This window comes from Bufo bufo, chromosome 9 (assembly GCF_905171765.1).
Source record: "Bufo bufo chromosome 9, aBufBuf1.1, whole genome shotgun sequence".
NCBI lineage: Eukaryota > Metazoa > Chordata > Amphibia > Anura > Bufonidae > Bufo > Bufo bufo.
The window spans coordinates 185,031,092-185,055,760 of NC_053397.1; positions in this window are offsets into that span (position 1 = coordinate 185,031,092).

The window sequence follows — 24,669 nt, forward strand, 5'->3', positions numbered from 1 at the left end:
AGCACCCTGGGATGCCTGCTGTGGTTGGTCTTCCTCCTCCTCAAAGCCACATTCCTCCTCTGACTCCTCTTCCTCAGACTCCTCTTCCAGCGTTGCCGCAGGTCCAGCAAGCGATGCTGATAAGGCTGTTTCTGGGGGTGATGGTGACCACAACTCTTCCTCTTCACGCTCATCTACGGACTGATCCAGCACTCTTCTCAGGGCACACTCCAGGAACAACACAAATGGGATGAGGTCGCTGATGGTGCGACTGACTAGGTTTGTCACCTCCTCAAAAAGACGCATGAGCCTACAGGCATTGCGCATGAGCGTCCAGTAACGTGGCAAAAAAATACCCAGCTCCCCAGAGGCTGTCCTAGCACCCCGGTCATACAAATACTCGTTGGCGGCTTTTTCTTGTTGGAGCAGGCGGTCGAAAATTAGGAGTGTTGAATTCCAACGTGTCGGGCTGTCGCAAATCAAGCGCCTCACTGGTATGTTGTTTTACCGCTGAATATCGGAAAAGTGCGCCATGGCCTTGTAGGAACGCCTGAAATGGCCACACACCTTCCTGGCCTGCTTGAGGACGTCCTGTAAGCCTGGGTACTTATACACAAAGCGCTGTACGATCAGATTCAACACATGTGCCATGCACGGCACATGTGTCAACTTGCCCAAATTCAATGCTGCCAACAGATTGCTTCCGTTGTCATACACCACTTTGCCGATCTCCAGTTGGTGCGGGGTCAGCCACTGATCCACCTGTGCGTTCAGGGTGGACAGGAGTGCTGGTCCGGTGTGACTCTCTGCTTTCAGGCAAGTCAACCCGAAGACGGCGTGACACTGTCGTATCCGGGATGTGGAATAGCCCCTGGGGAGCTGGGGGGGTGCAGTTGATGTGGAGCAAGACGCAGCAGCAGAAGAGGACTCAGCCGAGTAGGTTAGCGAAGAGGATGGAGTAGGAGGAGTAGAGGAGGTGGCAGCAGGCCTGCCTGCAAGTCGTGGCGGTGTCACCAACTCCGCTGCAGAGCCACGCATTCCATGCTTGGCAGCCGTCAGCAGGTTTACCCAATGAGCAGTGTACGTGATATACCTGCCCTGACCGTGCTTTGCAGACCAGGTATCAGTGGTCAGATAGACCCTTGCCCCAACACTGTGTGCCAGACATGTCATGACTTCCTTTTCCACAATAGAGTACAGGTTGGGGATTGCCTTTTGTGAAAAAAAAATTCGGCCGGGTACCTTCCACTGCGGTGTCCCAATAGCTACAAATTTTTTGAAGGCCTCAGACTCCACCAGCTTGTATGGTTAAAGCTGGCGGGCTAAGAGTTCCGACAAGCCAGCTGTCAGACGCCAGGCAAGGGGGTGACTCTGTGACATTGGCTTCTTACGCTCAAACATTTCCTTGACAGACACCTGACTGTGGGCAGATGAGCAGGAACTGCTGAAGGTGAGAGGCGGAGTGGCGGGTGGTTGAGAGGGGGCAAGGAGGACAGCAGTGGTTGACGTGGCTAAAGATGCTGGACCAGGAGGAGGATGGTGGCTTTGAGCTTGTGTGCTGTTTGTACTCATGTGTTGATCCCATAGGAGTTTGTGATGTGAGATCATGTGCCTTCGCAAAGCAGTTGTACCTAGGTGGGTGTTGGACTTCCCACGACTCAGTTTCTTTTGGCACAAGTTGCAAATGGCATCGCTGTTATCAGAGGCAGACACACAAAAAAATGCCACACTGCTGAGCTTTGCAATGACGGCATTCTGGTGGTGGCAACAGCATGCGTTGATTGGCGTGCTGTCTGGCTCACCCCGGGTGCCGATACATGCTGTCTGACTGCCACTAGCTCCTTGCGACGACCTCCCCCTGCTTCAAACTCGTCTCCTCCTCCTCTCTGTCTCCCCATCTGAACTTCCCCCTGTTCTTCTTCTCTTCGAGCGGGCACCCACGTGACATCCACACATCGTCATCATCAACTGCTTCACTTGTATCTGACAACTCAGCAAAGGAAGCAGCAGCGGGTACAACATCATCATCATCACACCGTACGTCCATGTGTGTAATGCTGCCTGACTGAGACATATCCCTGTTATCTACATCCTCTGGCAATAATGGTTGCGCATTACTCATTTCTTCCAACTGATGTGTAAATAACTCCTCTGACAGATCAAGTGAAGCGGCTGTGGTGCTAGTGTTGGTGGTGGCGGCGGGCGGGCGAGTGGTAACTTGAGAGGTGCCCGAAGCTGAGCTGGAGGAGGATGGTGCGTCAAGTTGGTGCGGAAGCTGTAGAAGATTGGGTGTCCTGTGTAAGCCAGTCAACTATGTCCTCAGAATTTGAACACTGGGCATTATTCTAGGGCCAAAGGAAATCACAGCACCACGACCACGATGGCCCCTGCGGGGTGGCTTGCCTCTGCCTGTCATTTTTTTTTTTAGATTAGTGGTACTATGCGTGCAAGGTACTGTGCCACCCTATATGAGGTACAGTCAGTGGGCCTGACACTCACTGGCAGGCAACTGCAATTATATTACAGAGAAAAAATTAAATGACTTTTTACCTGCAAGGTACTGTGCCACCCTATATGAGTGGTGGGCAGTGGGCACAGTACAGTCAGTGGGCCTGACACTCACTGGCAGGCAACTGCAATTATATTACAGAGGAAAAATTTAATGACTTTTTTACCTGCAAGGTACTGTGCCACCCTATATGAGTGGTGGGCAGTGGGCACAGTACAGTCTGTGGGCCTGACACACACTGGCAGGCAACTGCAATTATATTGCAGACATTTTTTTTATCACTTTTTTATCTGCAATGTACTGTGCCACCCTATATGAGTGGTGGGCAGTGGGCACAGTGCAGTCAGTGGGCCTGACACTCACTGGCATGCAACTGCAATTATATTACAGATGAAAAATGTAATAACTTTTTTATCTGCAAGGTACTGTGCCACCCTATATGAGTGGTGGGCAGTGGGCACAGTACAGTCTGTGGGCCTGACACACACTGGCAGGCAACTGCAATTATATTACAGAGGAAAAAGTAAATGACTTTTTTATCTGCAAGGTACTGTGCCACCCGATATGGGGCTTTTTGGGGTACTGTCAGGACGCTGTCCTTACAGCAGATGAGTCTTTGAGGACTGGAGTGGACACAGAACACTGGCCTAGCTAACGCTTTCCCTATTAATTCAGCAGCAGCAGCAGCACTCTCCCTGCTCTAACTAACACTGCAGCTTCAGAATGAATTTAAGAGGTCTGCCGTCCTTGCTTTCTTATAGGAGGTGTGAGGGTCTGGGAAGGAGGGTATGCTGATTGGTATGCTGGCTGGAATGTGTCTGCTAACTGTGAGGTACAGGGTCAAAGTTTGCTCAATGATGACGTATAGGTGGCGGTCCGAACATCGCATATGTTCCCCGCCGCGGCGAACGCAAACAAGCGATGTTCGCCGGCGGATAGTTCGGGACATCTCTAATGTTTAATAATAAATAGTTTATTTTAATCATCCTCCATTAATAGTATCAATATTCCTCTACAACGCCGGATAAGTGTGTTTCGTCCATTACATTAATTTGATATACTATTATTGACCTTGGGTAAGTTACAGTAGCGTGCACCCATACCGTAGATCTGGATTAGGTTGAGCCACCTACAACTTTATCCGTCTTTAATATTGATTGGACCTTGGGCAAGAATTTACTTGGGTTACCTGGATCCCGCCTTCCCACACCCTAGCATGCAATCGTGCCCTCCACCACAACACACACACACAAAAAAAAAAATACCCAAACCTCGTAGAGTAGTAAACATGTGGCACACAAGACACTTATACATGGCTCGCATGCCACTGATGCATATGTCACATACTGCACATACACCACTGATACATAAAACATACAGTATATAGCATACACCAATCACACATAGGAAACACGCAATGCACACACCAAAACATTTATGCTTAACCCTATTAAGTGTAGCACACCTAAAGGGGTTAAAGGAGTTGTCTCACTTCAGCAAATAGCATTTATCATGTAGAGAAAGTTAATACAAGGCACTTACTAATGTATTGTGATTCTCCATATTGACTCTTCCATCACATTATACACAGCACGTATCCGTGGTTATTACCACCGTTTCATCAAGCAGCGGTGGCCGTGCTTACACACTATAGGTAAAGGTATTCGCCTATGAGCACTTCCAGCCTTTCCCTATAGTGTGTAAGCACGGCAACCGCTGCTGGATTACACGGTGGTAATAACCACGGATACGTGCTGTGTATAATGTGATGGAAAGAAGGCAATATGGACAATCACAATACATTAGTAAGTGCCTTGTATTAACTGCATGATAAATGCCATTTACTGAAGTGAGACAAACCCTTTAAAGAGGACTTTTTATGGGTCTAGACATTATAAAATAAGTGGCAAGTTTGGTAGTGCATCAAACAGGGATCAAATAGAGCTTACTATTATTCCTGGGCGCCACTCCGTTTGCCCGCTGTGCCCCTGTTTAATTATCACGCCTGGTATGCTAATTACTAGCATCGGACCAGGGACGAGGAGAATCCAGGGTTTCTCTATTGGCGTCTCCTTCTCCCTGGCTATAGCGCTGTCCAATCGCAGAGCGTCACAGCCAGGGAGAATTAACCTCCAGAGACAATACATCTAGAGTTGAGCGAACACCTGGATGTTCGGGTTCGAGAAGTTCAGCCGAACTTCCCGAACCCCATTGAAGTCAATGGGGACCCGAACTTTTCGGCACTAAAAAGGCTGTAAAACAGCCCAGGAAAGGGCTAGAGGGCTGCAAAAGGCAGCAAAATGTAGGTAAATCCCCTGCAAACAAATGTGGATAGGGAAATGAATAAAAATAAAAATAAATATAAATTAACCAATATCAATTGGAGAGAGGTCCCATAGCAGAGAATCAAGCTTCATGTCATAGCAGAGAATCATGCTTCATGTCACCCACCACTGGAACAGGCCATTGTCAGATATTTTTAGGCCCCGGCCCCCAGACAGAGGAGAGAGGTCCCATAGCAGAGATTCAGGCTTCATGTCATAGCAGAGAATCAGGCTTCATGTCACCCAACACTGGAACAGGCCACTGTCAGATATATTTAGGCCCCGGCACCCAGACAGAGGAGAGAGGTCCCATAGCAGAGAATCAGGCTTCATGTCATAGCAGAGAATCAGGCTTCATGTCACCCACCACTGGAACAGGCCATTGTCAGATATTTTTAGGCCCCGGCACCCAGACAGAGGAGAGAGGTCCCATAGCAGAGATTCAGGCTTCATGTCATAGCAGAAAATCAGGCTTCATGTCACCCACCACCGGAACAGGCCATTGTCAGATGGTTTTAGGCCCCGGCACCCAGACAGAGGAGAGAGGTCCCATAGCAGAGATTCAGGCTTCATGTCATAGCAGAGAATCATGCTTCATGTCACCCAACACTGGAACAGGCCATTGTCAGATATTTTTAGGCCCCGGCACCCAGACAGAGGAGAGAGGTCCCATAGCAGAGATTCAGGCTTCATGTCATAGCAGAGAATCATGCTTCATGTCACCCAACACTGGAACAGGCCACTGTCAGATATTTTTAGGCCCCGGCACCCAGACAGAGGAGAGGTTCATTCAACTTTGGGTTGCCCCGCAATATAATGGTAAAATGAAAATAAAAAGAGGATTGAATGAGGAAGTGCCCTGGAGTATACAATAATATATGGTTAAGGGGAGGTAGTTATAAATGTCTAATCTGCACAAGGGATGGACAGGTCCTGTGGGATCCATGCCTGGTTAATTTTTATGAACGTCAGCTTGTCCACATTGGCTGTAGACAGGCGGCTGCGTTTGTCTGTAATGACGCCCCCTGCCGTGCTGAATACACGTTCAGACAAAACGCTGGCCGCCGGGCAGGCCAGCACCTCCAAGGCATAAAAGGCTAGCTCTGGCCACGTGGACAATTTGGAGACCCAGAAGTTGAATGGGGCTGAACCATCAGTCAGTACGTGGAAGGGTGTGCACACGTACTGTTCCACCATGTTAGTGAAATGTTGCCTTCTGCTAACACGTTCCGTATGAGGTGGTGGTGCAGTTAGCTGTGGCGTGTTGACAAAACTTTTTCACATCTCTGCCATACTAACCCTGCCCTCAAAGGAGCTGGCCGTGACACAGCTGCGTTGGCGACCTCTTGCTCCTCCTCTACGTTCGCCTTGGGCTTCCACTTGTTCCCCTGTGACATTTGGGAATGCTCTCAGTAGCTTGTACTCACGCATCTTTCTATCACGCTCCAGTGCAGGAAGTAAGGTGGGCACATTGTCTTTGTACCGGGGATCCAACAGGGTGGCAACCCAGTAGTCCGCACACGTTAAAATGTGGGCAACTCTGCTGTCGTTGCGCAGGCACTGCAGCATGTAGTCGCTCATGTGTGCCAGGCTGCCCAGAGGTAAGGACAAGCTGTCCTCTGTGGGAGGCGTATCATCATCGTCCTGTGTTTCCCCCCAGCCACGCACCAGTGATGGGCCCGAGCTGCGTTGGGTGCCACCCCGCTGTGAACATGCTTCATCCTCATCCTCCTCCACCTCATCCTCGTCCTCCTCGTCCTCCAGTAGTGGGCCCTGTCTGGCCACATTTGTACCTGGCCTCTGCTGTTGCAAAAAACCTCCCTCTGAGTCACTTCTAAGAGACTGGCCTGAAAGTGCTAAATATGACCCCTCTTCCTGGGCCACCTCCTCTTCCATCATCCCCCTAAGTGTTTTCTCAAGGAGACATAGAAGTGGTATTGTAACGCTGAAAACTGCGTCATCGCCACTGGCCATGTTGGTGGAGTACTCGAAACAGCGCAACAGGGCACACAGGTCTCGCATGGAGGCCCAGTCATTGGTGGTGAAGTGGTGCTGTTCCGCAGTGCGACTGACCCGTGCGTGCTGCAGCTGAAACTCCACTATGGCCTGCTGCTGCTCGCACAGTCTGTCCAGCATGTGCAAGGTGGAGTTCCACCTGGTGGGCACGTCGCATATGAGGCGGTGAGCGGGAAGGCCGAAGTTACGCTGTAGCGCAGACAGGCGAGCAGCGGCAGGATGTGAGCGCCGGAAGCGCGGACAGACGGACCGCACTTTATGAAGCAGCTCGGGATAGTTGTGAATGAACTTCTGCACCACCAAATTCAGACTGTTGGTAGTCACTTTCAGGAAAGGAGAAGGGGGAGAGGGAACCAACTAACCCTTAGCCCCGACATACCCTCCCACCACAAATGACACAGACAACCTTGTCAAGTTTATAACTTTTATTTAACAATTTTGTTGTGTGGTAGTCGGCCACAGCTAATTCTTTAAACGGCATAACCATAGCTGAGCCCATGCGATCCGCCAGCCGCTGAACTCCCAGCGGGCGGATTACGCCAGTTCACCTGCTCAGCATCCAACTTCTCTTTACCAGCCGCCACGGAGGAGACCCGTCCTCACACGGGGCTCCAACCACCACCCAACAAGAACATGACCTGTTCAATCCCGTCCTGGATACCAGAGAGAAAAATGTCCAGGTCGATATCGGACAAGTGGACACCATCCGGCCTCATCAAAGATCGATTGTCCCCCTCCAACTGCCGGTGACGAACAACTACTCCCCCGCGGGATCTAACAAAACGGGACATGCGAGCATTCACCGTCCGCCTGCACTTCTCGATGGCCTCACCATCCCTACCACTTTGCCATACCGCCCGCGGTACAATCTCGGACCAAACTAAAATGACCTCCCGGAAAAAAGATGGAAAACGTTCCAAATCAGCCCGCATGAGCGTCAAGAGCTCAAGCAACGGCACTGACCCGATGTCGTTGCCCCCCGCGTGGACCACTAATACTACAGGACCACTAGCCTGCGTGCCAATTTCCACCACCTGTGACAACAACTGGGACCATCTGAGGCCCCGGATACCCCTCCACGACACTCTCACATCACTGAAGCCCAGGGATCTCCCGCCGGGTCGACATTTGGCTCTCTGCGCTGCCCAGAAAATGTAGGAATGACCCACCATCCACACCGCTGGACCTACTGCGCCTGTGAAGAAACAACCATTAAAACCGAGAAACATGCATTTTTTATTTTTTTTTTAAAACACATATATACCCAGTCTCTTTCCATTCTCACTGTTCTATAACAGGTCCGGTCTAATATATCTCGCAAAACAAGCAGACTTCCACCTACCTATCCTCATGACCTCAGACTCTGGCAAACCCGCCCTAGCGGCTTCCGTCGCCGCCCCAATTCGAAAAGAATGAGTGCCAAATTCCCTAGGATTCATACCAGACAACTCCAGACATGACTTAAAAACCGAAGTGAACTGGAACTTAGTCAGAGGGGAGCCATCAGCATGCGCCAAAAAGTTATGTCCCGGACCTCGCATGGAGCTATAACTAGACGTCAGCCGCACTGGGCATGACACACCGGGAACCGGGTGAAGGGGGATCCATGACCCGCTACCAAACTGGTCCGTCTTGGAACGACTCACCCTGATCCTCAATGCGCCATTACCCAAGACCACGTCAGCACAAGAAAGGCCACCTGGTCTGCTACCAGACGGGGCAACCAGCTCGCCGATCCGTAAAGCTGCAAAAAATGCTATACTGAAACTAGCAGAAAACAACGCAACCTCAAACTGGGACCGACAGACGTCAGAAAGCTTAGCAATGAGTCTGCCTAACAGGTTAAATGATACCGGGCGCCTACATTCACGGTATACAAGTTCCTTCCTCTACCCCCGAAGAGCCTCCCCGAAGAGCCTGGCGTATAATGAATCTCTTAGAAACATCCGGCCAATCGCGCAACTTAAAATGGAAGGCAACCCCTGACAATCTACGCTGCGCCACCGAAGCAGACACCCCGCTAGCGCGCAATTGCAACAACCATTCAACCGTTACCTCAAGGCGGAGATCATCACTGGACGCCACATCTCTCCCCCCCACCATGCTCTCACATTCCCCCCACGCCTTACCATGAGCCTGCCAAGTTGCCGGGGAAACCGAAGCCTGAACCAGCGGCATTAACTGTCGCCCACCAAGAGCCATAGGTGCTGCGGGCACTCCTTGCCTTCCAGATCTGCCTCCGGGTGAAGGGACCGAAACTCCTGCCAATGAAAACGGGAAAGAGCATCAGCAATCTTATTCTCTACCCCCGGAACATGACGAGCCCTGAAATAGATGTTAAACTCTAGACACCTAAGCACCAAATGCCGTAGCAATGACAAAACCGGGAGAGAAGAGGAAGAAAGACTGTTAATACCATAGACCACCGACAGATTATCCGTCCAAAACGAAACATGTCTATTGGATAAACTCCTACCCCAAAGCTCCACCGCCACAATAATAGGGAACAGTTCTAGCAACGTGAGGTTACGACACAACCCAGAGGAAGACCACGACACCGGCCATGAGGCAGCACACCACTCGTTCCCAAAAATGGCGCCGAAACCACAGGATCCTGCGGCATCAGAAAACAGACACAATTCCGAATTAGGAACCACTTTGGACATATAACACGTATGCCCATTAAAAGCCAGCAAAAAGGATCTCCAAACCTTTAAATCATCTTTCAGAGACCTAGTCAGCCTGATATGATGACTAGGGGCTTTAACACCACACGAAGCCAACGACAAACGCCGTGAAAAAACCCGCCCCATGGGCATCACCCTGCACGCAAAGCACAAAAGACCTAACAAGGACTGGAGTTGAAGCAGAGTAACCTTCCTAACGGCCAGGAAACCATCAATCAAGCCAAGAAGCTTCTGAAGCTTCTCGGCGGGAAGTCTAAAGACCATCTCTATCGTGTCAATCTCAATCCCCAGGAAGGACAAACGTGTCACAGGACCCTCCGTTTTCTCAACCGAAATGGGAACCCCAAACTGAGACATCCTCGTCAAAAATTTGTCCAACAGGAATCGACAACCGCCCTCCGGACCAGGGGAAACAAACAGGAAATCATCTAGGTAATGTAAAATAGATATAGACCCAGTATCGTAACGAACAACCCATTCCAAAAAGGATCCGAACATCTCAAAATAATGACACGATATAGAACATCCCATAGGGAGACACGTGTCGTAGTAAAACAAACCATCTACCCGGCAACCTAGCAAATGAAAACAATCAGGGTGAACCGGAAGGAGGCGGAACGCCGATTCTATGTCTGATTTCGCCAAGAGAGCCCCTCTACCGGCTTCCCTAACCAACTCTACTGCCCTGTCAAATGACACATATGACACCGACGCATCCTCCGGGGTAATGGCATCATTCACAGACGAGCCCTTGGGATAAGACAGATGGTGTATCAACCGAAACTTACCCGCCTCCTTCTTAGGGACCACCCCAAGAGGAGAAACCCTCAGGTTGGGGAAAGGCAACTCAACAAACGGGCCCCTCATACGCCCCAATTCCACCTCTTTCTCAACTTTCTCCCTGAGAACATCCGGAAAATCACGAGCAGACCTCAGATTATCTGACAAAACCGGACAACGACTCAAGATAAACGGAATAAAGAACCCCTCTGAAAACCCAGCCCTCAGCTGCTCAGCCGCCTGCCTATTGGGGTAACTGTCTAGCCAGGGGGACATCTCTGCTACGCTCACCGGAGTTCTTAAGCAAACCCTGCTCGCCCGGTTTGGGGGGTCTAATGGGAGGGCGGGGGCACTTATTGGCTGAATGGGGGCCACCACATGCGGAGCACTCGTGCTTAAATCTACACAACCCAGCAAACCTGCAATTACCTTCATTGAACAACCAACATGACCCTGGTCGGCGGACGGCCACCGGGCCCGGGGAAGAAGACCCCCCCTGGTCCAGCGGCCATCCCCGAAAAGGGAGGAGGTTTCTGCCCCACCATCAACCTAAGCCAGACATCCGTGGCCTTAACACCCCAACCCAAATCCGGCTGCAATGCTAAGCGGCGCCTAAACTCCTCATCATACCGCCACCAAGCGGAGCCACCGAGGCTTTTATAAGCACTGTAAATGACATCCTGGTATTTAAACAATTCCGAACAGCGTTCGGGGTGGCTCTGACCCATGACACAACCCAAAACCGCAAATGCTTGCAACCAATTATTCATTGTCTTTGCTACTTTCGGCCTTCGTTCATAAGGCTTCTCCGGGAAGCGCCTCTCCTTATCCACCGTGTGCTGGTCCACAGATATGAGAGACCAGATATCTATATAATGATTGGCCCAAACCTTCTCCCTAACCGCCTCTTCTAGATGGGCTCCTAGCAAGCTAACTCCACAGAAACAAGAATCCTTATAAACACTAGCTAATGCCGGCACCGGCTTAACCGGAGGGGGAGGTGGGGGGGGGGTAGGCTGACTTAGAGGGGGCTGACTAAACTTCTCCAACAATGCTTTTAACAACGCTGCTGTATCAGAACCCCCACTGCCCGATCCCCATGCCCCCGTGAACTGGTACTCACCGGACGTAGAAGGAATCTGCTCCGCCACAGGATTCGGCGCAGCAACTTCAGGTTGTGGAAAGGTCACTGGAACCAGGCTATCGACCCTGGAAGAATGGCTAGGCACCCGCCTCTTGCGTGTCTTGTGCAAAACCCTACCAGACTCTCCTGAAGCAGCGGAGGACCCCTCAGAGGAGGATGGGGACCGCCACCTAGAAGATCTGGAGCGTCTACTCCACCGCGAATCGCCAGACCGGTGACGGGACTGACGCCTACGCGATCCCCGCCGACTCCGCCTCCGGTTCTCAACAGAGGAGGATGATAAATCAGATTCCACTCTGCGCCTGTGTGACCGCCTAGTGATAGAAGGGGTGGCCTGAGGCTGCTGGACAGGAGCCCCTGCCGCTGCTACTTGAGGAGCATTCATATTAGTCCCCACAGCCTCAGGCAAGTTCCTAATGCCCCCCACCAGGGCAGATGACACAGTGGGCACGTCCACCCCATGCTCAATAACAGCAGGGGGGGTTGGGAGAGGTGGGGGCTGAGAACTAGGGGGGTTAGGTGGCGAATCCCCAGAGGGAGGACTGCTGACATTCGCCCCCATACTATGCTCGTGTACTTCGCGCCGCACTGCCGGCAAATACACAGCAACCGGAAGTGCGGGCGGAGCTACGGCCGGCACAGCAGTGAAGCGCTGGCCAGCCGGGATCACAGCTGCACGCACCGTGCTTAAGGTACGCAGCGAGGAAGGGGAGGGCTATGCCCCAGTCTAACAGGGGGCGGCTATTGCGAGAAGACCGCCGACCCCCTGAATGAGCTCCAGAATTAGGGGGCGTCTCAGAACCGCCACCGGCGGTCACAGCAAGGCCAGGGGCAGACGGCAGGGGGGATCCGAGGCTGCAGAGAAATGAACGCAGCCAGTCCTCACCCCCCCCCCCCATCCGCCATGCGAGCTATAAACATATCCCTCAGGGGATCCATGCCTCTTGTCAGACGGAACGCTGATCTTACCAGACACACAGCGCTTCTGCAAAGAGGAAGAGGGAGGGGACGCAGAGCCTTATAAAGGGGCACTCAGCAGCACGCCCCTTCCTGCCAGCAGGATGCTACCGTTAACCCCCAATGCACCAGAACCTTAACCCAAACGAATGGGGCCCTATAACAAGGATAGGGAAAGCTAGGAAACAGGGGGGGGGGACCCACAGTCCCTGTACACCCTCCCAATATTGTCAGGTGTCCACCAGCACATGCGCCAGGCAAGGGATGTGCGTCAAACTAGTCCCAAAGCTGCGCTGAGATTTCGCCCATTATCGCACATCACCAGGCTGGACTTGAGGCTCACCGGCAGCAACCACTCGTCGGTCTGTTGTTCAATACCCCGCCACAACTCCTGCGCGGTGTGGGGCCTGTCCCCCAAACATATGAGTTTCAGAATGGCCTGCTGACGTTTACCCCGGGCTGTGCTGAAGTTGGTGGTGAAGGTGTGTGGCTGACTGGCTGAGCAGGTGGAAGAAGAGGAGGAGGAAGCTGAGTAGGAGGAGGAGGCTACAGGAGGCAAAGAATGATGCCCTGTGTTCCTTGGCGGCGGAAGGACGTGCGCCAAACTGCTCTCGGCTGGGGCCCAGCCGCCACTACATTTACCCAGTGTGCAGTTAGGGAGATATGGCCGTCCCTGGCCGTGCTTACTGGTCCACGTATCTGTGGTTAGGTGGACCTTGCCACAGATGGCGTTCCGCAGTGCACACTTGATTTTATCGGATACTTGGTTGTGCAGGGAAGGCACGGCTCTCTTGGAGAAGTAGTGGCGGCTGGGAACAACATACTGTGGGACAGCAAGCGACATGAGCTGTTTGAAGCTGTCTGTGTCCACCAGCCTGAATGACAGCATTTCATAGGCCAGTAGTTTAGAAATGCTGGCATTCAGGGCCAGGGATCGAGGGTGGCTAGGTGGGAATTTACGCTTTCTCTCAAATGTTTGTGAGATGGAGAGCTGAACGCTGCCGTGTGACATGGTTGAGATGCTTGGTGACGGAGGTGGTGGTGTTGGTGGTACATCCTCTGTTTGCTGGGCGGCAGGTGCCAACGTTCCTCCAGAGGCGGAGGAAGAGGCCGAGGCAGCAGCAGAAGAGGTAGCAGGGGAAGCCTGAGTGAGTTCCTTGTTTTTAAGGTGTTTACTCCACTGCAGTTCATGCTTTGCATGCAGGTGCCTGGTCATGCAGGTTGTGCTAAGGTTCAGAACGTTAATGCCTCGCCTCAGGCTCTGATGGCACAGCGTACAAACCACTCGGGTCTTGTCGTCAGCACATTGTTTGAAGAACTGCCACGCCAGGGAACTCCTTGAAGCTGCCTTTGGGGTGCTCGGTCCCAGATGGCGGTGGCCAGTAGCAGGCGGACTCTCTTGGCGGCGGGTGTTCTGCTTTTGCCCACTGCTCCCTCTTTTGCTACGCTGTTGGCTCGGTCTCACCACTGCCTCTTCCTCCGAACTCTGAAAGTCAGTGGCACGACCTTCATTCCATGTGGGGTCTAGGACCTTATCGTCCCCTGCATCATCTTCCACCCAGTCTTCCTCCCTGACCTCCTGTTCAGTCTGCACACTGCAAAAAGAAGCAGCAGTTGGCACCTGTGTTTCATCATCAGAGACGTGCTGAGGTGGTATTCCCATGTCCTCATCATCAGGAAACATAAGTGGTTGTGCGACAGTGCATTCTATGTCTTCCACCGCTGGGGAAGGGCTAGGGGGATGCCCTTGGGAAACCCTGCCAGCAGAGTCTTCAAACAGCATAAGAGACTGCTGCATAAGTTGAGGCTCAGACAGTTTCCCTGATATGCATGGGGGTGATGTGACAGACTGATGGGCTTGGTTTTCAGGCGCCATCTGTGCGCTTTCTCCAGAGACATTACATCATATGTGACTGATATTAGACGCTCCTCTTATAACGCTCCAGTGCTGACATAACCTCCAGAGACATTACATCCTATGTGACCGATATCAGACGCTCCTCTTATAACGCTCCAATGCTGATACAACCTCCAGAGACATTACATCCTATGTGACCGATATCAGCCGCTCCTCTTATAACGCTCCAGTGCTGATACAACCTCCAGAGACATTACATCCTATGTGACCGATATCAGCCACTCCCCTTATAACGCTCCAGTGCTGATACAACCTCTAGAGACATTACATCCTATGTGACTGATATTAGCGGCTCCTCTTATAATGCTCCAGTGCTGATATAACCTCCAGAGGGCAGGGGGAGATGTCAGAAGGTGAGATGGTTGGTGGGCAGGGATCTGTGATGGGGTAAGGGCAACACTAGAGTTGCAGGGGTTCTGTGAGGTCAGGGGGGCACAGAATTACACTTGAAAAAACAGGTGATAGGCAGCACCTTCAGGACTGACCGCCCCCTACAGTAACTTTACCCCTGCTGCTGTGTGTAGGAGGGATGCAGGGGCCAGTGAGGGGACTTCATGCTTCCAGCACCGCACATGAGGCACACTAACATTAACTGAGGTGAAGGCTCAGAGTCTCTGCAGGCCAGTTCTCATATTTTCCTGCAGCCACTGAAGGTCTGGGAGGAGTCCTCGCCCCCTCCTCACACTAACTATCACACTGCAGAGAAGAGGGGGAGCTGCCTTCTCTTGGGTTCAGTAAACCTTAATATGGACCACCCAGTGGGGGCAGCTTTGAGTGGCCCCTATTTTGCGTCTTTGCAGCAGTGCCTCTGACAGCGCTCAGTTACTGCCCTGATGGTGACCCTGCTGTGCTGACACACTCTTGTATGATAATGTGGACCTGCAGCCTGCGCTATGTGACTACACAGACATCGCGAGCTGCCTGGCCTCCCCCCGCACTTTCTCATTATCATGGTGAGAGCACAGCAGTGCCGGAAGCAAGTAAGTCCTTCACTATGGGAGCCATGCCGCTCGCATAGTGAAGGATAAGGATCGGGACACAGAGCTTCCTTAGGCCCCCCTGGAGCAACTGGGCCCGGGGCAGCTGCCCCTTTTGCCCCGCATTAAAGATGGCCCTGCCTGACCTGGAAGCAACACATGCTCTGTTGCTGAGGCTGTCTTGTGCATGTCAAAATTGTTCAGTCGTACAGATGTTTGAGCATGTGCGATGCTGAACTCTAGTGAGTTAGCAGTGTAGCAGCAGGCTGTTGTGTCGATGCAATGCCAGGAGCGCATTCCTTGCAACATAAGAATGGCTTAAAGGGGTTGTCTCGCTTCAGCAAGTGGCATTTATCATGTAGAAAAAGTTAATACAAGGCATTTACTAATGTGTTGTTGTTATCCATATTGCTTCCGTTGCTGGTCGGATGAATTTTTCCATCACATCATACACAGCTTTTTTCCATGGTTACGACCACAGTGCAATCCATTAGTGGTGGCCGTGTTTGCACACTATAGGAAAAAGTGCCGGCCTCTCTGGTGGCCAGGACCATGGTGCTTTTTTCTTAGTGTGCACCACGGCCACTGCTGATCGCCTGTAGGGTGGTCGTAACCATGGAATCTAGCGGTGGGTGTATAATGTGATGGAAAAATGAATCCAGCCAGTGAAGGAGGCAATATGGACAATCACAATACATTAGGAAGTGCCTTGTATTAACTTTCTCTATCTGATAAATGCTATTTGCTGAAGTGACACAACCCCTTCAAATACTTGGACAGTCTACTAGACATTGCCAGTAGTGATAAGTGAAGTTCTCAAAAACTAGAATCAGCTGTTTCGCCGAATTTAAAAAAAAAAAAATCACTGTGATTAATTACTTTGTCACAAAGTGCATTTCTTTGTAAACAGTACAATGACAGGGAACGGTGATTGCGGGGAGTGGCAATCGCTGTGACAGGGAACAGCATCTCAGATCCATATTACAGCCTTTCACGGGTTACTCATTAAAAAAAAATTATATTGTAGTACCCTCATCCATTGGATCACAAAGATCCATCGGGAAAGCTTGCGCTGCATGTGATGATGTCATCACATCAGCCCCCGTGGTGACGTCATATGTCACCGTACACGAAATTGTACTTACCTCATAAATTTGATCGCAAAGATCTGGCGCAAAATCTTGCGCTGTGGGTGGATACGTCATTACATCAAACAAGATTTTGCTTGGGATCTTCAAGCAAGATGGCCACGGTGACCTTTTTGCACTCAAATGAATGAGGTAATCATGTTTTTTTTTATTTTTATTAATATAAATATTGCTGGTTTCTTTATAATTATGTATTGTTTATATATTGTGCGAATAAGCCAGTAATAGGTTTTAGGTTTGTAAGTAAAAAAACAAAAAACAACAACCCTATTGTCAATATAGTAAGGCCTTTTATTGGTATTATATGATTATACATTATTTATTATAGTATAGCCTCTTATTATGTGTTATCCCCTTCTACCCCGGACCAGTTTTCACCTTCCTGCTCAGGCCATTTTTTGCAAATCTGACATGTGTCACTTTACGTGGTAATAACTTTGGAACCTTTTTACTTATCCAAACCATTGTGAAACAGTTTTCTCGTGACGCGTTGTACTTCATGACCATGGTAAATTTGAGCCGATATATTTCACCTTTATTTATAAAAATTTTAATTTATCTACTTTTAAGACAGATAGTAATGCCTCATAAAATAGTTATCAGTCATCATTCCCCATATAGAATAGAGACCCCCCTGCGCTCCTATTGAATAGATATGTGTGAATCTGCCTATAGTATGGGGAGATCCTGCTGCTTGATGTCTTTAAAGGAGCTATTGTTCTCCCTAGTTAAGTGTATGATGAATAAGTATATCACCCGTAGGGGATATGAGACATAAGCGCTGGTACACAATCAAATTCAACTAGTCCTAAAAAGTTGGCACTATGCTTGGTGCCAATCTGAATAACCAGGTGATTTCGCTGCAGAAATAGGTTATGTCAAAGTGTGGATAAATGTTGAAATGAATCGGAATATATAATCAGTTGCTGAGAGTGAGTGGACGGTATATGATATAAAGATATTGGCACTGGGAATAGAACGGTAAGTGAAAGGTTAATGCTGGTATGACCACTACCCTTGGTACCTTGTTTGTTCTTCTCTCCAAAAAGTTCCTTTTGTCGATGTTCCACTGTATTATTCTTTCTGGGTTCCTCTTGTTGTTCCTGTGGGGATACTGGTATCCTTTCAAGTCGCGGCGTTCTTCTTGCTCACCTGTCAGCAGCAGCGCGGCCCCGGCCGGAGGCACGCGCGTCGCGAGGGAGCTTGGTCTGTTACCCGGGAAACCGCTAGTGGTGACGTCACCTGATACGAGTACAGTGGCCTCCGTAGGACAAAAGACTGTAACCTACGCGTTTCAGAGCCAAACGGGCTCCTTCGTCAGGGTTAGTCTACTAGTTGTGCATTGGAGGGTTAAATAGCTCGTCTGGTTTCCCATGGCAACGGACAAACACTGTTCTTGGAGTGAAAGAGGTGCCGGTGTATCGATCTGTAGTGGACATGCTAAATGCGATTGGTTTCCTCATGGATTATGTCAGTAGTCCATTGTATATTTATTTATATGTTTATTAGTGCAATATTCGTGACTGAATAATAGTAAAGAGCAACGACTGCAGTTTCTTTTGGTTTTTGTGCGTAACTGTAGGGCACCACCAATATATTGTTTATTATTTATATGTTTGTTGATGATTATTTATTACTGAAAAGCAAACAGTTCTATTTCCTGGTTTAGTCCATTAGGGGCTAAGCTGTTGCATCTAAAAATCCATTTGCTCTCGGTCCTGGACATAACTTTGACGTAGTCGCCTCCCCTCCTATCTTGCTTCACTCTTTCTATACCCCCAAAGCTAGAGCCTAAGAATTTTCCCTGGTGAAATTGTGTGTAGTGGCGTGATAGTGGGCGATTCTCTGATTTCTTGTTGATGTTATTGATATGTTCTCTTATTCTAACTCTTAGTTCTCTTTTAGTTCGCCCCACATACATTTTACCACATGGGCACTTGATATAATAGATGACTCCCTTGGTGTGGCAGGTAATGTAGTCCTTTATTATATATTTGTCCTGTGGGGTGTCTATTTGAAATGTCGGTTTCACCTGGTGCCTCAGGATTTTGCAATTAATACACAGTCGGCAGGGGTAAAAACCCTTCTTGGCACATATTTTCGGATTCACTTTATCATTCTTGATGGAGGGGGCCACCAAATTGGCCAATTTGGTGGCCCCCTCCATCAAGAATGATAAAGTGAATCCGAAAATATGTGCCAAGAAGGGTTTTTACCCCTGCAGACTGTGTATTAATTGCAAAATCCTGAGGCACCAGGTGAAACCGACATTTCAAATAGACACCCCACAGGACAAATATATAATAAAGGACTACATTACCTGCCACACCAAGGGAGTCATCTATTATATCAAGTGCCCATGTGGTAAAATGTATGTGGGGCGAACTAAAAGAGAACTAAGAGTTAGAATAAGAGAACATATCAATAACATCAACAAGAAATCAGAGAATCGCCCACTATCACGCCACTACACACAATTTCACCAGGGAAAATTCTTAGGCTCTAGCTTTGGGGGTATAGAAAGAGTGAAGCAAGATAGGAGGGGAGGCGACTACGTCAAAGTTATGTCCAGGACCGAGAGCAAATGGATTTTTAGATGCAACAGCTTAGCCCCTAATGGACTAAACCAGGAAATAGAACTGTTTGCTTTTCAGTAATAAATAATCACCAACAAACATATAAATAATAAACAATATATTGGTGGTGCCCTACAGTTACGCACAAAAACCAAAAGTAACTGCAGTCGTTGCTCTTTACTATTATTCAGTCACGAATATTGCACTAATAAACATATAAATAAATATACAATGGACTACTGACATAATCCATGAGGAAACCAATCGCATTTAGCATGTCCACTACAGATCGATACACCGGCACCTCTTTCACTCCAAGAACAGTGTTTGTCCGTTGCCATGGGAAACCAGACGAGCTATTTAACCCTCCAATGCACAACTAGTAGACTAACCCTGACGAAGGAGCCCGTTTGGCTCTGAAACGCGTAGGTTACAGTCTTTTGTCCTACGGAGGCCACTGTACTCGTATCAGGTGACGTCACCACTAGCGGTTTCCCGGGTAACAGACCAAGCTCCCTCGCGACGCGCGTGCCTCCGGCCGGGGCCGCGCTGCTGCTGACAGGTGAGCAAGAAGAACGCCGCGACTTGAAAGGATACCAGTATCCCCACAGGAACAACAAGAGGAACCCAGAAAGAATAATACAGTGGAACATCGACAAAAGGAACTTTTTGGAGAGAAGAATAAACAAGGTACCAAGGGTAGTGGTCATACCAGCATTAACCTTTCACTTACCGTTCTATTCCCAGTGCCAATATCTTTATATCATATACCGTCCACTCACTCTCAGCCACTGATTATATATTCCGATTCATTTCAACATTTATCCACACTTTGACATAACCTATTTCTGCAGCGAAATCACCTGGTTATTCAGATTGGCACCAAGCATAGTGCCAACTTTTTAGGACTAGTTGAATTTGATTGTGTACCAGTGCTTATGTCTCATATCCCCTACGGGTGATATACTTATTCATCATTCCCCATATGTCTACTTTATGTTGGCATCATTTTGTAAATGACTTTTTATTTTTTTTAGAATGCTTATACTTTGTAATTTTAAAAGCAATTTTTCATATTTTCAAGAAAATTTCCAAAACCATTTTTTTTTAGCACCAATTCAGTTATAAAGTGATTTTGAGGGGCTTACGTAAGAGAAACCACCCATAAATGACCCCATATTAGAAGCTACACCCTTAGAATTATGCAATGATGTTACAAACTTTGGTAGCCCTTTAGGTGTTCCACAGGAATTAAAGGAAAATGGAGGTGAAATTTCAAAATGTCATTTTTTTTTTGTAGACTTTTCATGTTAATCATATTTTTCCTGCAACACAGCAAGGGTTAACAGCAAAATAAACCTCAATATAGATAAGGGCTCTTGCACACGCCCATTGTGCTCACCACGGCAATATGAGGACACCGGCCATGTGCTCACCACATCACGGATGCGGACCCATTGACTTGAATGGGTCTAAAATCTGGAAGGAGTGCTTCTGTGGGTTTTCTCTACGTGCCTCCGCACAGCAAAAAAAATAGAGCATGTTCTATTTTTTTGCGGTGCTGATGGATGCAGACCCATTCAAGTTAAATGGGTCTGGATCCAGACCCATTCAAGTTGAATGGGTCTGGATCCATCTGTAGAATCTGCACGGATGTTGTGCATGAGCCCTTACTCTGATTCTACAGTTTACAGAAATACGCCATATGTAGTAGTACACTGTTGTAGGGCACATAGCAGTGGTCAGAGGGAAAGGCGTGCCATATAGTTTTTTTAGGCAGATTTTTCTAGAATGGTGTTTGGGCGCCATTTTGCAATTGAAAACACCCTGACAAACTCCTACAGTGGAAACCCTAAAAAGTGACCCTATTTTAAATTGATGGGTGATTATAGACTTTGTTCTGTATGAACCGAATTCCATTATCCTTTCATTGGTGAAATTGTTTATTTCAAACGTTTTCATGGGTAAAATGTTTTGCTGTATGGACCGAATTATGTCCTCGTGGGTCCTGCAGTAAACATATCGAAGACACTGATGACAACATGCTAGCAGACTTTGCCTTTACCAGCTATTCACAATTAAATCAAGCAGCTCCAGTAAGTTTAAAATTTTTTATGTGTTTTTATCTGCTCCGTCTGCATTCGATCTCCACAGCACACAAGACATGACAGGAGAGCCTCTGCTTTGGAGTCCAAGTCCAGTTTCTTAAGATCAGGAGTTCCATCAGAATTGTGTGTAACATTATTGCTCCCTGTGCAAAGCCATAACAAATGGACTCCATAGGCACACACATCAGAGGAAGCTGAAGCTGGTTGCCCCAATTTTAATTTAGGAGCAATAAACAGCGGGAAGCAAAGAGAGTTGGCACCTGTGAAGTCAATGTCTCCAACTATGCCCCTCTCGTGATTTACAGCAAATGCATTATTTTCCATTAGATATCCAAGTATTACAGGTGAAACTCGAAAAATTAGAATATCGTTCAAAAGTCCATTTATTTCAGTAATGCAAATTAAAAGGAATTACATTAATGCAGCTTAAAATTAGAGTTTTGTGAAAAGGTTCAATATTCCAGGCTCAAAGTGTCACACTCTAGTCAGCTAATTAATCCAAATCCCCTGAGCAAAGGGTACCTCAAAATTGTGACTTTGAGGTTTCATAAGTTATAATCATCCAAATTATAACAAATAAAGGGTTGAAATATCTCATTTTGCATGTAATGAGTCTCACCTTTTAAATTGCATTACTGAAATAAATTAACTTTGCACGATATTCTAATTTTTCGAGTTTCACCTGTATGTTGGAGGCATGTAGTGTATGCAAGCCATGTGTGATCCCTCTCATCACTCTCACACTGTTCTGCACCTGGTTTGCCTAGGAGAACTGAGTCCCACAGGGGAGGAACTGCTCCGTGTCCTTCAGCAAGCAACAACTCAAAATCGGAACCATGGTGACCGACAACGGGAAGAACATGGTGCTGCAGCTGCATCAAGGAGGGCTGAGCCATGCGCCCTGTATGGCACACATGTTCAATCTATTTGTCAAGCGGTTCCTGAATTCTTTCACCCATCTGAAAGACATCCTAAAACTCTGTGGTCTTCTGATGCTGCTACCTCCACAATATGTCATCTTGCCACTCTGTGGTCTCCTGATGCTGTTGCTACCTCCACAATATGTCACCTTGCCACTCTGTGGTGTCCTGCTGCTACCTCAACACTATGTCACCTTGCCAATTTGTGGCCTCCTCTTGCTGCTGCTACCACCTCCACACTGTCACCTTGCCACTCTGTGGACTCCTGATGCTGCCACCACCTCCACACTATGTCACCTTGACACTCTGTGGCCTTCTGTAGCTGCTGCCACCTTCACACTTTGTCATTGTGCCACTCTGTAGCCTCCTCATGCTGATTTCACCTCACCATGAACTATCAGAAGGAAGGTAAAATGAGACGCACAACGGATCCTCTTTGTGTAGCAGCTGTAAGGCCTGTATGGTCCCATCAAAATTGGCTTACAACTTGGTAGCCAAAAGCAGGAGTTGGTACAAAACACAGAAGACTTGCAAATATTCAGTTCACGTGTCATCTCTGTTTTGGATCCACTACTGTTTTTTTTATTTTTTATTAGCAATACTGATGGATTACTGACCAAATGCTGACCGAGTGAAGGCGGATGCTCCACAGACAGGATCCATTTTTTGGGGGTTATTGTTTGATGGATCAGAGGAAGGGCAAAATAATCAGTGAGGTCAACACAAACTTACTGCTGACACCCTCTCCACTCTGTTGGGGGGCTCTACTTGTATAAGCGTTTAATAGAACAGGTTCTGTAGACATCTATGTGGAATCAGCTGACGACGGTGTAAAAGGAGTGCACTTCTTCTTGACGCTAACATCGACCTGTAAGACTGAGTTCACACTTGAGTTATTTGGTCAGTTTTGGCCCCGTAACTGCCCAAATAAGTGAAGTGTGCAGTGATTCTAAGAGCGACGCCTGTCCTCTGCGTGTCATACGGACTCAAAGAATTATTTCACTACCAAAGCAGACTCCCTATGCGTGTTACTGCAAGGCACAGTGTTCAACACCACTATATAGTCTCTCTGCAGCAAGGAAATAGCCATTTTTTTATGAAATTCGCCACAAATATATTCAGATCAAACCAAATTTTTCCCCAAAAAATTTGGCAAACCAGCAAATCAAGTTTTTGAAAAATTCGCTCATCTCTAAAAAGAATCATTAAAATAAGCCCTATATGTCATGTGCGAACCATTGAGAAAGTTATTTGATAGTTCAATTGATACAAAAGTTACAACCGTTAAACAATCATGTGAGCTAAATCACAAAAAAGTGTCTAATCAGTAAGGCCTTTTTGGGCCTTAAAGGGTTAATAAAGGTCCATACATCTTTCATCCCTACTTTTGTGATGACATCTTGTGGCCAGTATTGGTAGTGCATAAAAAAAATTGTTATATCATTTTCTCTCGTCTTTTTGCAGTACATCGTACATGTCTCAGAACTCTTAGTACCCAGTCATTAAAGGGATTCTGTCATGAGATTTTACCCCTCTAACCTAAACATATGCTCATGTCCAGACTAATAAGAAGAATCCTAAGCTGGCCTTATTAAACCTCACTGTGGCTCTATTTGCCCAAAAAACAGGTTTTTATAACCTGTCAATCACTTACTTAAGGTGTTCAAGGGGAGGTCCGTTAATACACGGTGCCCGGCCGCACCCCTCGCCGTCCGGTGCCCAGTGTCGCCTTCCCTGTCTTCAGCGCCGCCTTCTAAAGCTCAGCGCTGCCTCCGAAGCCGTTGCCAGGAGTCTGCACGGGCGCCCTAGCCTAGTGCGCAGGCGCGGGATCTGGCAGAGGGACGGGGAGGATTGCGGAGGCGGCGCTGAAGACAGGGCACCTTAAGTAAGTGATTGACAGGTTATAAAAACCAGTTTTTTGGGCAAATAGAGCCTCAGTGAGGTTTAATAAGGTCAGCTTAGGATTCTTATTAGTCTGGTCATGAGCATATGTTTAGGTTAGAGGGGTAAAATCTCATGACAGAATCCATTTAAAGAGTTAATATAGGCCGATGCATCCTTCGTCCAGTTTTATAAATAAATACTAAGTATATTTAAACTGTCTGTCCCCAAAAAAAGTTGCCACCTGGATTTAACTAAGCAAATAGTTTCGAGCCTCCTATTGGATAATTACTGCATGGGCGATTATCTTTCAGCTGGCAACAAGTTATTTAACCCTAACTGGTGCAATGAGTCGCTTCTCATTTCTTAAACAACCATGTCGAAAGACACATCTCGTGGTCGTGGAAAAGATGTTAGTCTGTTTGAGAAGGGTCAAATCATTGGCATGCATCAAGCAGAGAAAACATCTAAGGAGATTGCAGAAACTACTAAAATTGGGTTAAGAACTGCCAAACGCATTATTAAAAACTGGAAGGATAGTGGGGACCCATCGTATTCGAGGAAGAAATGTGGCCGAAAAAAAATCCTGAATGATCGTGATTGGCGATCACTGAAACGTTTGGTGAAATCAAATCAAAGAAAAACAACAATAGAACTCAGGGCTATGTTTAATAGTGAAAGTAGGAGCATTTCCACATGCACAATGCGAAGAAAACTCAAGGGATTGGGACTGAACAGTTGTGTA